The 11,140-nt window shown below is 51.9% G+C and overlaps 2 protein-coding genes across 2 annotated transcripts in view; one reads left to right on the forward strand and one right to left on the reverse strand.

The window, feature by feature from the left end:
- Positions 1-3,859, reverse strand: part of Tas1r1 (taste 1 receptor member 1) — a 37,119-nt gene extending 33,260 nt beyond the window's left edge. The window contains exon 1 of the mRNA XM_031379597.1: positions 3,812-3,859. The gene's annotated coding sequence lies outside the window, so the exon portion shown is untranslated. The remainder of the gene's footprint in view (positions 1-3,811) is intronic.
- A 4,643-nt stretch (positions 3,860-8,502) lies between these two features.
- Positions 8,503-11,140, forward strand: part of Plekhg5 (pleckstrin homology and RhoGEF domain containing G5) — a 43,848-nt gene continuing 41,210 nt past the window's right edge. Inside the window, exon 1 of the mRNA XM_031379604.1 lies at positions 8,503-8,835. The gene's annotated coding sequence lies outside the window, so the exon portion shown is untranslated. The remainder of the gene's footprint in view (positions 8,836-11,140) is intronic.

The raw sequence follows: 11,140 nt of genomic DNA on the forward strand, positions 1-11,140 counted from the left end.
CTTAGAAATCAACTGGACATGTGGCACACACACACACACCTTTAATCCCAGTGCTCAGGAGGCAGAGGCAGGTGGTTTACCTGAGTTCTAGGCCAGCCTTGTCTGTAGATTGCATTCCGGGGCAGCCAGAGCTCAGGGCTACACATAGACAAACCCTGTGTTCAAAAAAAAAAAAAGCTTGGAAATCAAAGGCTGCTAAACCTTCCATTAACAGTTTAAATGAAAAATGTCCAACAGGCTGGCCAGAAGGGTTAGGATTGTAAGTAGGCTTGCTATCAAGCCTGATGACCTGGGTTCAAGCCCCAGCAGCCCCATAAAAGTGGAAGGATAGCACCAACCCCAGAATGGCCTCCGCATATGTCATGGGCACACACACAATAATAACACTTCAAACATTTTTCCCAGCACTTGGGAGGCAGGGGCAGGTGGATTTCTGAGTTCAAGGCCAGCCTGGTCTACGGAGTGAGTTCCAGGACAGCCAGGGCTATATAGAGAAACTCTGTCTCAAAAAAAAAAAAAAGAAAGAAAAAACAACAAAAAAAATATATAGAAAAAAGAAAAACATTTTTAATGGTGTCTAACACCTCTGTACAGAATGTCGAATCATGTATTAATGTTGAGTCTCCATCGCTTGGACAGTCTGAAACAGTCCCCATCCCCTACTTTTGCTCAGGAAGGGCCATCAAACTCCTAGACTCCTCAATTGTTTTCTCTGGTTTTTGGTGGTACTGAACCCAGGGCCACGCACACACCAGGCAAGTGCCCTACCACAAGCTATGTGGCCCTACTAAAAGCTATACCACCCTGCCAACCAGTTCTTGGCTTCATGACGTTTACATCAGCACTTTGATTTTCCTTTAATTTACGGTGTGGGTACAGATGCACACGTGCCTGTAGAGGCCAGAGTCAATGTTCAGGAGTACGTTCTTCCTCCACCAGGGGTCCCGGGGGAACCAGGTCACCTCTCGTGAGGCCAATGCTTTTACCTGCCAGGGCATCTCTCCAACCCTTTCACCTTGAAACCCATCTTCCAAGATGGACATCTGGGTCACTCTTGTGAATGATGCCTTTGTGCATGCTCTGTGCCTGTATGCCTGAGCCTGTGAGAGTAACTACAGGGGGTGTGGCTAGAAAGGGTGAAGTGTTCGCTCCCTGAATGCTGCTCTCTCTGCCCTTGCCCACTTCCTAGGTCTGGTCACATAAGTGTCTTTCCAACATGTGAGGTAGGAGGCTGGGCAGACCTTCCCTCATGTACCCCTGGCCAGTGTTTCTATCCACTCTCGTTACTGACATGCTGTGGCTCTTGGCAGAGGTGTGTAGCTCATGCATAGCCTTCTTGGTTTTCCCTTGTTCAAAGACCCTTTACATAGGAAGCTTGTAAGACAGAGACTTAAGGTAGCCCAGGCTGTCCTGGAACTCACTGTGTAGCCCAGGCTGGACTCCAACTTGATGGCAGTCTTGCAATTCAGCTTGATGTGATTAACAAGCCTGACCCAGCACACTCAGTTATGGAGGAGGCTTGTAACAGTCTGGATAAGCTAGGCAAAGAAACCCTGGAAAGGACCAGTCCCTATTTATTAGCTCTGGGGTGTCAGCAGGTGACTGGCTTTCTGAGCTATGTCACCCAGAATCCAGTCCCTGTCTGAGAATTTTAAAAACCCAAGGGTTTTGTTTGTTTGGTTGGTTTTGGTTTTTTGAGACAGGTCTTTTTCTTGGAACTCAATCTGTAGACCAGGCTAGCCTTGAACTCACAGAGATCTGCCAGCCTCTGCTTCTCAAGTGCTGGGTTTAAAGGTGTGTACCACCACTGCCTGGCTTTGATTTGGTTTTTGGTTGATTTGTTGTTGTTGTTGTTTTGTGTTTGAAACAGTGACTTTGAACTCACTATAAGTTAAGGTTGGTTTTGAATGCCTAATCTTCCAGCTTCACCTCCCAAGTTGTGAACCACCTAACATGGCTGCTGGGAACACAACTTAGGTTCTTGGTCCTCAGCTGGTGCTCATCAATTGCTGAGCTATCTCTCCAATCCCCAATTCCCTCCCTTTTTAAATGTGTATTTATGGGGGCTGGAGAGATGGCTCAGTGGTTAAGGGCACTGACTGCTCTTCCAGAGGTCCTGAGTTCAATTCCCAGCAACCACATGGGGACTCACAACCATCTGTAACTCCAGTTCCAGGAAATCTGATGCCCTCTTCTGGTGTCTGAAGACAGCAACACTGTACTTATATAAATAAAATAAAAATTGCAAGGCGATGTTGGCGCACACCTTTAGTCCCAGAACTTGGGAAGCAGAGGCAGGAAGATTTCTGAGTTCGGGGCCAGCCTGATCTACAGAGTGACTTCCAGGAGAGCCAGGGCTATACAGAGAAACCCTGTCTTGAAAAAACAAACAAACAAAAATAATAAAATAAAATAAAATTTTAAATATATACCTGCCTGCCAGAAGAGGGCGCCAGATCCCACTACAGGTAGTTGTGAGCCACCATGTTTTTGCTGGGAATTGAGCTCAGGACTTCTGGAAGAGCACTCAGTGCTCTTAGCTACTGAGCCATCTATCCAGCCCCCTCCCCCCCCCCCCCCCCCCACACACACCTTTTTTGAGACAGATTTTCACTATAGAGTTCTGTCCTGCCTGGACCAACTCCATATGTAGACCAGACTCCCTTCAAACTCATAGAGATCTGCCTCCTGTATGCTAGTATTAAATCTACACCACCATGCTCCCCTCTATAGTATTATATTTTAAAAATGATCTGCAGGGGCTGGATGGCTGGGTGAGCAGGGATGAGGGACTGACACCAAGCCCTGGCTGGGTGAGCAGGGATGAGGGACTGACACCAAGCCCTGGCTGGGTGAACAGGGATGAGGGACAGACACCAAGCCCTGGTTGGGTGAGCAGGGATGAGGGACTGACACCAAGCCCAGTGGCCCATAGTTCCATCTCTCGGGCCCATATGGCAAGAAATAACTAACTCTGGAAAGTTGTCTTCCGACCTGTTACATAAACATGCAGCTACACGTGTGTACGCACACACTAAGCAAAAAATAAATGTGAGAAGGCATTTTCAGGGCCAGGCACACACCTTCAGGTAGCACACACCTTTAACCCCAACACATGCAAGATGACCTTAGTCCATTTGCAAGGCTTGTGGTTCCTTAGAGCACATTCACCAGCCCTGTGAGCCCAGCAGGAACACTCCACAGGCAGGCTGTGGTGGCGCACATCTATAGTCCCAGCACTTGGAGACAGGCAGGAGAACCACAAGCTTAGAACCTGCTTGGGCTCTGCAGTGAGACAAAAGCAAAATAAACAAAATAGCTGGGCATGGTGGCACAGGACTTGGGGTTGGATGTGGTGGCAAAAGCAGGCACATCTCTGAGTTCCAGGCCAGCCAGGGCTATACAGGGAGACTCTGTCTCAGAGAGCTGAGGATCTAGCTTTAATGTAGACCATTCCTTTAGCACATACAAAGCCCTGGACTGCATTCTGATACTAAATAAATAGTGTTTAAAATCTAAGGCTGATCAAGAAATAAAAAAAAATAATAATAAGTCTACACATAGCCCTCTTCTGTGGGTCTCCATGGGCACACAACCAATGTCTCAGGGTCTCCGTGGGCACACAACCACTGTCTCAGGGTCTCCGTGGGCACACAACCACTGTCTCAGGGTCTCCGTGGGCACACAACCACTGTCTCAGGGTCTCCATGGGAACACAACCACTGTCTCAGGGTGTCCGTCACTGTGTAGAGACACCATGACCAATGAACGCAACATTATAAAAAACAACATTTAGTCGGGGCAGGCTTACAAGTTCAGGGGTTCAGTCCATTATCATCAAGGCAGGAGCATGGCAGCATCCAGGCAGGCACGGTGCAGGAGGAGCTGAGAGTTCTACGTCTTCATCTGCTAGGCAAAGACTGACTTCCAGACAGCTAAGAAGATTGCTTCTCAGCCTTTTGGCTAAGATCAAGTGCACACAGCTAGGAGGAAGGTCTCAAAGACCAGCCCACACAGTGTCACACAGTGTTAGCCAGTATCACACAGTGTCACAGTGACAACTAGGCCACACCCACTCTAACAAGGCCACACCTACTCCAACAAGGCCACTCCCTGGGCCAAGTATACTCAAACCACCACAACCAATCAGAACATGAGTAAGGGTGAAAATCCATGGAGGCCTCGGGGCAAAGGGCCCTTCTCTGGCTTCACTCTTCCCTAGCCCCCTGCTTCAGGACATGCATCCCCCGCTTGAGGTTCCTACTACAGTGACCAATGCACTTCAGCTTAGGAACTGTGTGTGAGACTGAGTTGCAGGAGGACTGGGAGAGGGGCCATCTCAGCTCAGCCACAGGTATGTCACTGCCCCAGGACCCTTATGCTTGCGGTTTTCAGGCCAGGTGCATGGCCAGGGCAGTCTCTCAGCATCCCAGGCTCTGCTTCAAGCCGCCTCTGTTAGAGACGATGAGTCTGGGATAATGCTCTGTCCTTTCTCAGAGTGAGTGAACATGGGAGAGGCTCCCTGGGCAGACACCCACTGCAGCACCAAGGCAGATCTCTGGAGGCTCTGCCTGTGTCCTGGGTTTGGGCCAAGAGAACAGGCTGTGGCCTCTATGACCAACAGAAAGACACAGTCTGGGTCCCAGACAGCCTGGTCTGTGCTGCGCATGTCCACCAGACAGTGATGGTAATTTCCAACAATGGGTTAGATGCTTTGAAATTCCAGCTATCCTGGGATTCCGGCCTCTCTTTGTGGTCAGAGACGGGGCTAGAAGCCTTTGTTCCCTGGACAGACGCAGCCTCCAGAGGGCTCAGCCTTTTAGTCTGTCTGGCCAGGTTCGAAAGTCTGTGTGGCCAGCAGCCGGAATTCACTGGAATGTGGCCATCCTTTGGCTCCCGGAGGCTTCAGGAGACCTAGCGGCAACCAGCTGGCTGGACAACTGGAGCACAGGACAGCTGCTGGCGCAGCTTCCCCAGGAGTTGTCAGCTCTGTCCACCTGAGTGGCCAGGGTCCTGGGTCCTTTGGGACTAAGGGAGTCTTGCCACCTCTACTCACACAGCTGAGGAGACAGTACCCACTGGACCAGGCCTGGAGAGGTTTGGAAGGTCAGTCCCTGACTAAGGATGTTAACTGTGAACTGAGTAAAGTTCTGGTCGGTGAGAACATCCCTGGCTCCATTCTGGGCATTCTGGGCACTTACAGAGACTGGGGGAGGGGTTGGGGGTGGGGCTCCATGTCCAGAAAAACAAGACTGTCAGGGCCAGTCACCTGAAGCAGGAAGGACCCTCCCGCAGATCTTGTAGTGGCTGGAAGGAGGAGCCTGATGGTCAGGTCCTGGGGTCTGAGTGGGCACCTGTGGGTATGTGACCATGCCCCCAGGTAGGCAGAGAAGGGGCAGAGAAGGGTCCTAGCTTTTAGTCGGAGAAGGGGCAGGTTCAGGTTTCCACTCTATCTGTGCAGTGTCTGTTGGCCATTGTCTACAAATCCCCTATCATTGGGCTGGAGAGATGGCTCAGTAGTTAAGACTGCTCTCCTGGAGGTTCTGTGTTCAATTCCTAGCACCCACATGGTGGCTCACAACCATCTGTAATGGGATCTGACTGCCTCTTCTGGTGTGGCTGAAGACAGAGCGCTCATATACATAAAATGCATGAGTAAATAAACCTAAAAATAAGTCCTCTGTCATGTCCCCCCTTTCACCAAACGTGAAGGTCAGTCTTGTGAATTAGTTCAATCCGGGAGACACCCTGAGAGGCGAGGATGGCAATACCCCATATTTACAGGCAAGGGTGAAACTGGGATCTGTGACACGCCCCCGCCCCAGTCCTGGCCCGAGCCTGAGCCAGGCTGGGGCAGGGACTGATCACGGACAAATTCTGGAAGCAAAGCAAAGAATGGTGTGGGAAGCTGGTGTGTGGCCAGCCAGCCCCAGGTTGTACTTGTCCCTGGGCTGTGGTAGGTGCATGGGTGGGTGACAACAATCAAGCCAGTGGTGAGACAATGCCTGGGCCTCCCATAGGTGTAGGAGGCTGTGGGAGGCCCTGGGGAGGCCTATTATCTGCACTGTCTCCATACCATTGAAGGTCCAAGGGAAGACCCCATTTTGAGGCCCATAGCTAAGTGGCTTGAAGAATCAGGGACAGAAGTGTTTTCAGAGTCCAGGGCAGGATGCAGATCCTGGACAGAGAGACGCCTGAACCCCATGGCCTCTGGGCTCAGAAGGCTGACGAGAGGCAGGGTGGGCCTACTGAGCCCAGAGCGGATGCCTAAAGGCACGTGTGGGGGAGGGGCAGGGATAAGGCTACAGCACCCACCACAGGATCCCAGGCTCCTAGCTGGCCTAGGTAAATCTCTGTTCTCCCCAGCCCTTAGTTTTCCCTTCCATAAAATGGAGCCAACAGTAATAATAACCACACAGCCCTCAGGCTGTGGTTATTCTACTTCCTCAAAGTGGAAGGAATTCCCAGGCTGTCCATCTGAGGCCCAACCCATAGAGGGGCCCAGCAAATATTAGTGTCTGGCGTGTGTCATAGGGAGCCAGGGAAGAGACATGTAGACAAAAGAGGGGACCAGTGAGGGGGATCTTGCAGGAATGCACGGAGAAGCAGTCGAGTGGCCTCTCCCAGGGTTAGGGACAGCCCTCTACACAGATCCGCTGGCCTTCAGCTAAGCCTTGCAACCCGCATTTTGATCCCACTGGCCAGAAGCTCGATTTTACTGTAGTCCCAGGATTAAGGGAAGAGCCCTGTGGACAGCACAGGCTGGGGACAGGGCTCTCTCCACCCCTCCTGGGGTCCTCAGGCCTTCATCACAGACAGCTAAATCTCTCTAGACTTCTCAGGATGGAAGAAGGGGAAACTGAAGCTTGAGAAGCCAGTGGCCATCCCTGGCACTCGCTCCCCCGGTCCATCTATTTTCAACAGTGCCATGGGGCCTGCCAAAGGCAGAAGGCCTTGGGGTTGGGGCTGGAGCCGGGCTGAAGCTGCAAAGACGGGCTGGCTAGAGGCCTGGTTACCAACAAATAGGCTGAAGCCACAGGCACACATCTGGCCTTCAGAATTAATACTGAGGGGAGGGGTCTGCGCCGCCACACTGGGCTCTGCCATTCACCTCTCCTGCAGGAACCCATACAAGGCATCCTGCTTCCTGCCAGGGCAATGGCATCCATGCCACCCAGGTCTTTGCCAAGGTCACCAGAGAGCATTGGTCCCTTGACATGTGCTGCAGAAGGTGGGGCGGTTCTTCTGGGCATCTGGAGCAGATTGTGGGGGCAACGCACGAGAGAGGCAGAAGGCTGGAAGCAGCTCACACCTGTTCTCCCCAGGTTATAGAACAAGCCACTTAATTTTCAGCAGGCTCTGTGGTGGACTTAAGAGGGGCCACTTTGCATGCAAGCTGAGTCTGCTGTCCTGGCATGTAGATGGCCCTCAGACAAGGGGAGGTGAAGAAAGAAATATTGGTCACCTGAGCCTTACCTGAGTGGGAGGGATGGAGCCCCTTCGTGGGAGGGAAAACCCACCCCTGGTGCTGGCTTAGAGGTGAACAGTACTTGTTCTCTCTCTTTTTAAAGATTTATTTATTTATTATATGTAAGTACACTGTAGCTGTCTTCAGACACTCCAGAGGAGGGCGTCAAATCTCATTACAGATAGTTGTGAGCCACCATGTGGTTGCTGGGATTTGAACTCAGGACCTTTGGAAGAGCAGTCAATGCTATTAACTGCTGAGCTATCTCTTCAGCCCATCTCTTGTTCTTGCAGAGGACCAGAGTTCAACTCCCAGCACCTGCATGGCAGTTCATAGCTGTTCCAGTTCCAGGGGATCTGACACCCTCACACAGGCATGCATGCAAAAAAAAAGGGGGGGCACAGAAAAATACTTTTTTTGTTTTTAGACAGGGTTTTTCTGTGTAGTGCTGGCTGTCCTGGAACTTGCTCTGTAGACCAGGCTGGCCTGGGACTTACAGAAAGCCTTGTGTGAGTGTGTGTGTGTGTGTGTGTGTGTGTGTGTGTGTGTGTGGGTAAGAGTGTGTGTATGTGTGAGTATGTAGGTAAGAGTGTGTGTGAGTGAGTGTGTATGAGTGTGTGTGTTGTGAGTGTGTGTGTGTGCCCACATGCCCATAGTCCTTGAGGCCACCAAAGGAGGGTGTAGGATTTCCTGGAGCTGGAGCTACAAGCAGTTGTGAACATGGGTGCTGAGAAATGAACTCCAGTCCTCTTCAAGAGCGAAAACAAACTCTGAGCCCCTCTGAACCCATTTTGAGGAGGTAGGACGCAGAACCAAGTCCAACCCAGAGAGACTTGCCTACAGAGGCCCAGCTTCGGGTCAGGGGCCATCCAAAATGACTGAAAAGAGAAGGCGTGCCACCAGTGCTGCCGAGGACCATTAGGGTCACATTCAGGAAAGGCAGTCCAGAACCAGAGTTGGTGACAGCCGCCACTTCCGTAGGGCATTAGCCAACTGCGGCCACCTGCTCCTCTTCCTCTTTTGACCCCTTACTCAGCAAGACCTTCCGGGGTCCGGTCCCCTGGCCAGGCCCTCAGAAGGCACCCCGCCTGTCAGAGACAGCTGTAGGTGTCAGAGGATTCGGCCTCTCCCCGGTCCAAGGCCATTGCTAGGCATGGAGCCGCCAACTCTCTGTACTTCTGTCTGTATTGTCCCTGGCTCCTAACCCAGCAGTTTCTCACTGGAACTCAGAAGGATCAAGAAGTCTAGACAAGGGGCAAACCTCTGGAGTCCAAGGCTTTCAGCCCCAGGAGGCCCCAGTGGGGAGTGCCTGCTGGCTGATCTCCACTCTGCATGGAAACAGAGGTACCTAGAGACCGAAAATTGAGGTAAGCCTGGGGTTAAAGGAAGGAGTTTCCAGGTGAGCGCCGTTTCTCTAGTCCTGATCCACTAAGGCTGCTTCCTGTGTGCCTGCATGGAGAGGTGAGGCAGGGATGTGGGATGCGTGTGAACGCAGACAGGAAGGTACAAACAAGCACAGATCATCGGAGAGTCACTGAGCAGGAGGACAGTGACGGGTGAGGACCCATGCATAGAGCCCGTGGAGCACGGGTGACAACTCCTAGTTCTGCAGCTCTGGCTTGAATACTTAGACCCCCCCCCCTTGTAGCAAACACGAACCAGGAAACCCCTGGCACCCTATAGCCTCAAATCCAGGCAACGTGGATGCCTGTGATCAAGGCTCTGGGGGGCCTGTGCTACAGTCCTACAGTCCTGTAAGGCTAGAGGTGGGGGAGGGGGCCGGGAGGCAGGCAGGCATGTGGTTCAAATTACTCCAGCTGCCTCTTGGCACCTTAGCCCTCTGCTGGGGGTTTATAGGCCCCTCAGATGGCCATCCCTACCACTCCCAGGCACCCTGCAGCCTGTGGTGACCCTCTGCCACCCCTTTGCCTCTGCCCCTCGGCTGCAGGCATCTGATCTGGTTGGGGCTGGCTCTGCCACACCCAGGCTAGCTCCCTCCCGAAGAAGACCTGGCAAGCCAAGGAGGTACAGGCAGGGTCAGACTGAGAGTGGCTGGGAGCCCAGTGTCAGTGCCCTTACTACACAGAAGTCTGGATTTCTTTCTTTCATTTTTGACTCGCTTTTGTGGCACTAAGGACTAAACCCAAGGCCTCATGCACACTAGTACATTCCCCTGGAGCTATAACCTCAGCCTTTTGGGGGTTGGGTGGTGGGGAGTGGGGGGGGGTCTCCAATAGCCTTGAACTTGCTGTATAACTGAGGATGACATTAAACTCCTGATCCTCACACCACACGCGCCTCCCAAGGCTAGGCCACCATGCCCAGCTCGTGCTGTAATGGAGATCATACTCAGGGCTCTGTCCATGCTAGGCCACCGCTCTGCCAACTGAGCTGTGTATCTGACCTCCTTTTTGCATTTATTATTTTCTTTTCTTTTCTCGAACTCAGAAATCCGCCTGCCTCTGCCTCCCACGTGCTGGGATGAAAGGCGTTCGCCACCACCGGCCGGCTGCACTTATTATTTTCAAACTGGGCCTTGCTACTATGTTTCCCAGGTTGGCCTGAGTTTGGGGTCCTCCTCCTCAGTCTCCTTGAATAGCTGGGGTTCCGGGTTATGCCTCTAGGCCACCTTGCTGCCCTGCCCCCTAGACTCCAGTTGGCTTTCAAGCTGGACAGTCGTGGTGTTCAAATCCAAGTTCTACTTATTTAATCATTTTACAGCTCAGCTTCTCTCTCCTGGCTGGGGGACAGGACCCTCTTTCTGGGGAAGGCTGCTGTGGGCTTGTCTTGAGCTCTTGGTTGGGTTTTTGTCTTATTTGTTTGCTTAACACTTTAGTAGCATATTTTTAAAATGTCATGCATAGGGGGTTTTGCCTACAGGTATTGTACCCCCAACCTTTTTATTTGTATGTACCAAGGGCATCATGCTTTCTTTTTCTGAGTAGATGATCCAGACTGATCCACTCAAGAAAGGTGCCTCTCTTGGACTATAGAGATGGCTCAGCGGTTAAGAGCGCTGGCTGCTCTTCCAGAGGACCCGGGTTTGATTCCCAGCACCCACATGGCCGCTCACAACCATCTGTAACTCCAGTTCCAGGACTTCAGCGCCCTCTTGTGGCCTATGTGGGCGCCAGGAAAGGGCAGGTCTGGCTTGTGCTGTTGCTTTAAGATGGATTTTTATTATGTGTGTCTGCGTGCTGATATGTGTATAGGAGTGCAGGCTCATGCAGAGGCCAGAGGCGTGGGCACCTCTGGAGCTGGAGCTAAAGACACTTGTGAACTGCCTGGCATGGGGGTTGGAATCAAATCCAGGTCCTCTGGACGAGCAGCCAGAGCTCTTACCTGCTGAGCCGTCTCTCCAGCTCCAGAATTTTTTTTCTTAAAGATTTATTTATTATTATATGTAAGTGCACTGTAGCTGTCTTCAGACACACCACAAGAGGGCGTCAGATCTTATTACGGATGGGTTGTGAGCCACCATATGGTTGCTGGGATTTGAACTCACGACCTTTGGAAGAGCAGTCAGTGCTGTAAAACCGCTGAGTCATCTCCAGCCCCCCCAGAATTTTTTTTTAAAGCTGGGGGGAGGGGTCTGGTCATATATATGCCCTAGCTGCCCCAGCCTCCACAATTCTGGGGTTCAGGCCTCATTGGGGGCGGGGTCTTGCCGGG

The sequence above is a fragment of the Mastomys coucha genome, unplaced genomic scaffold (assembly GCF_008632895.1).
Source record: "Mastomys coucha isolate ucsf_1 unplaced genomic scaffold, UCSF_Mcou_1 pScaffold18, whole genome shotgun sequence".
NCBI classification, from domain to species: Eukaryota; Metazoa; Chordata; class Mammalia; order Rodentia; family Muridae; genus Mastomys; species Mastomys coucha.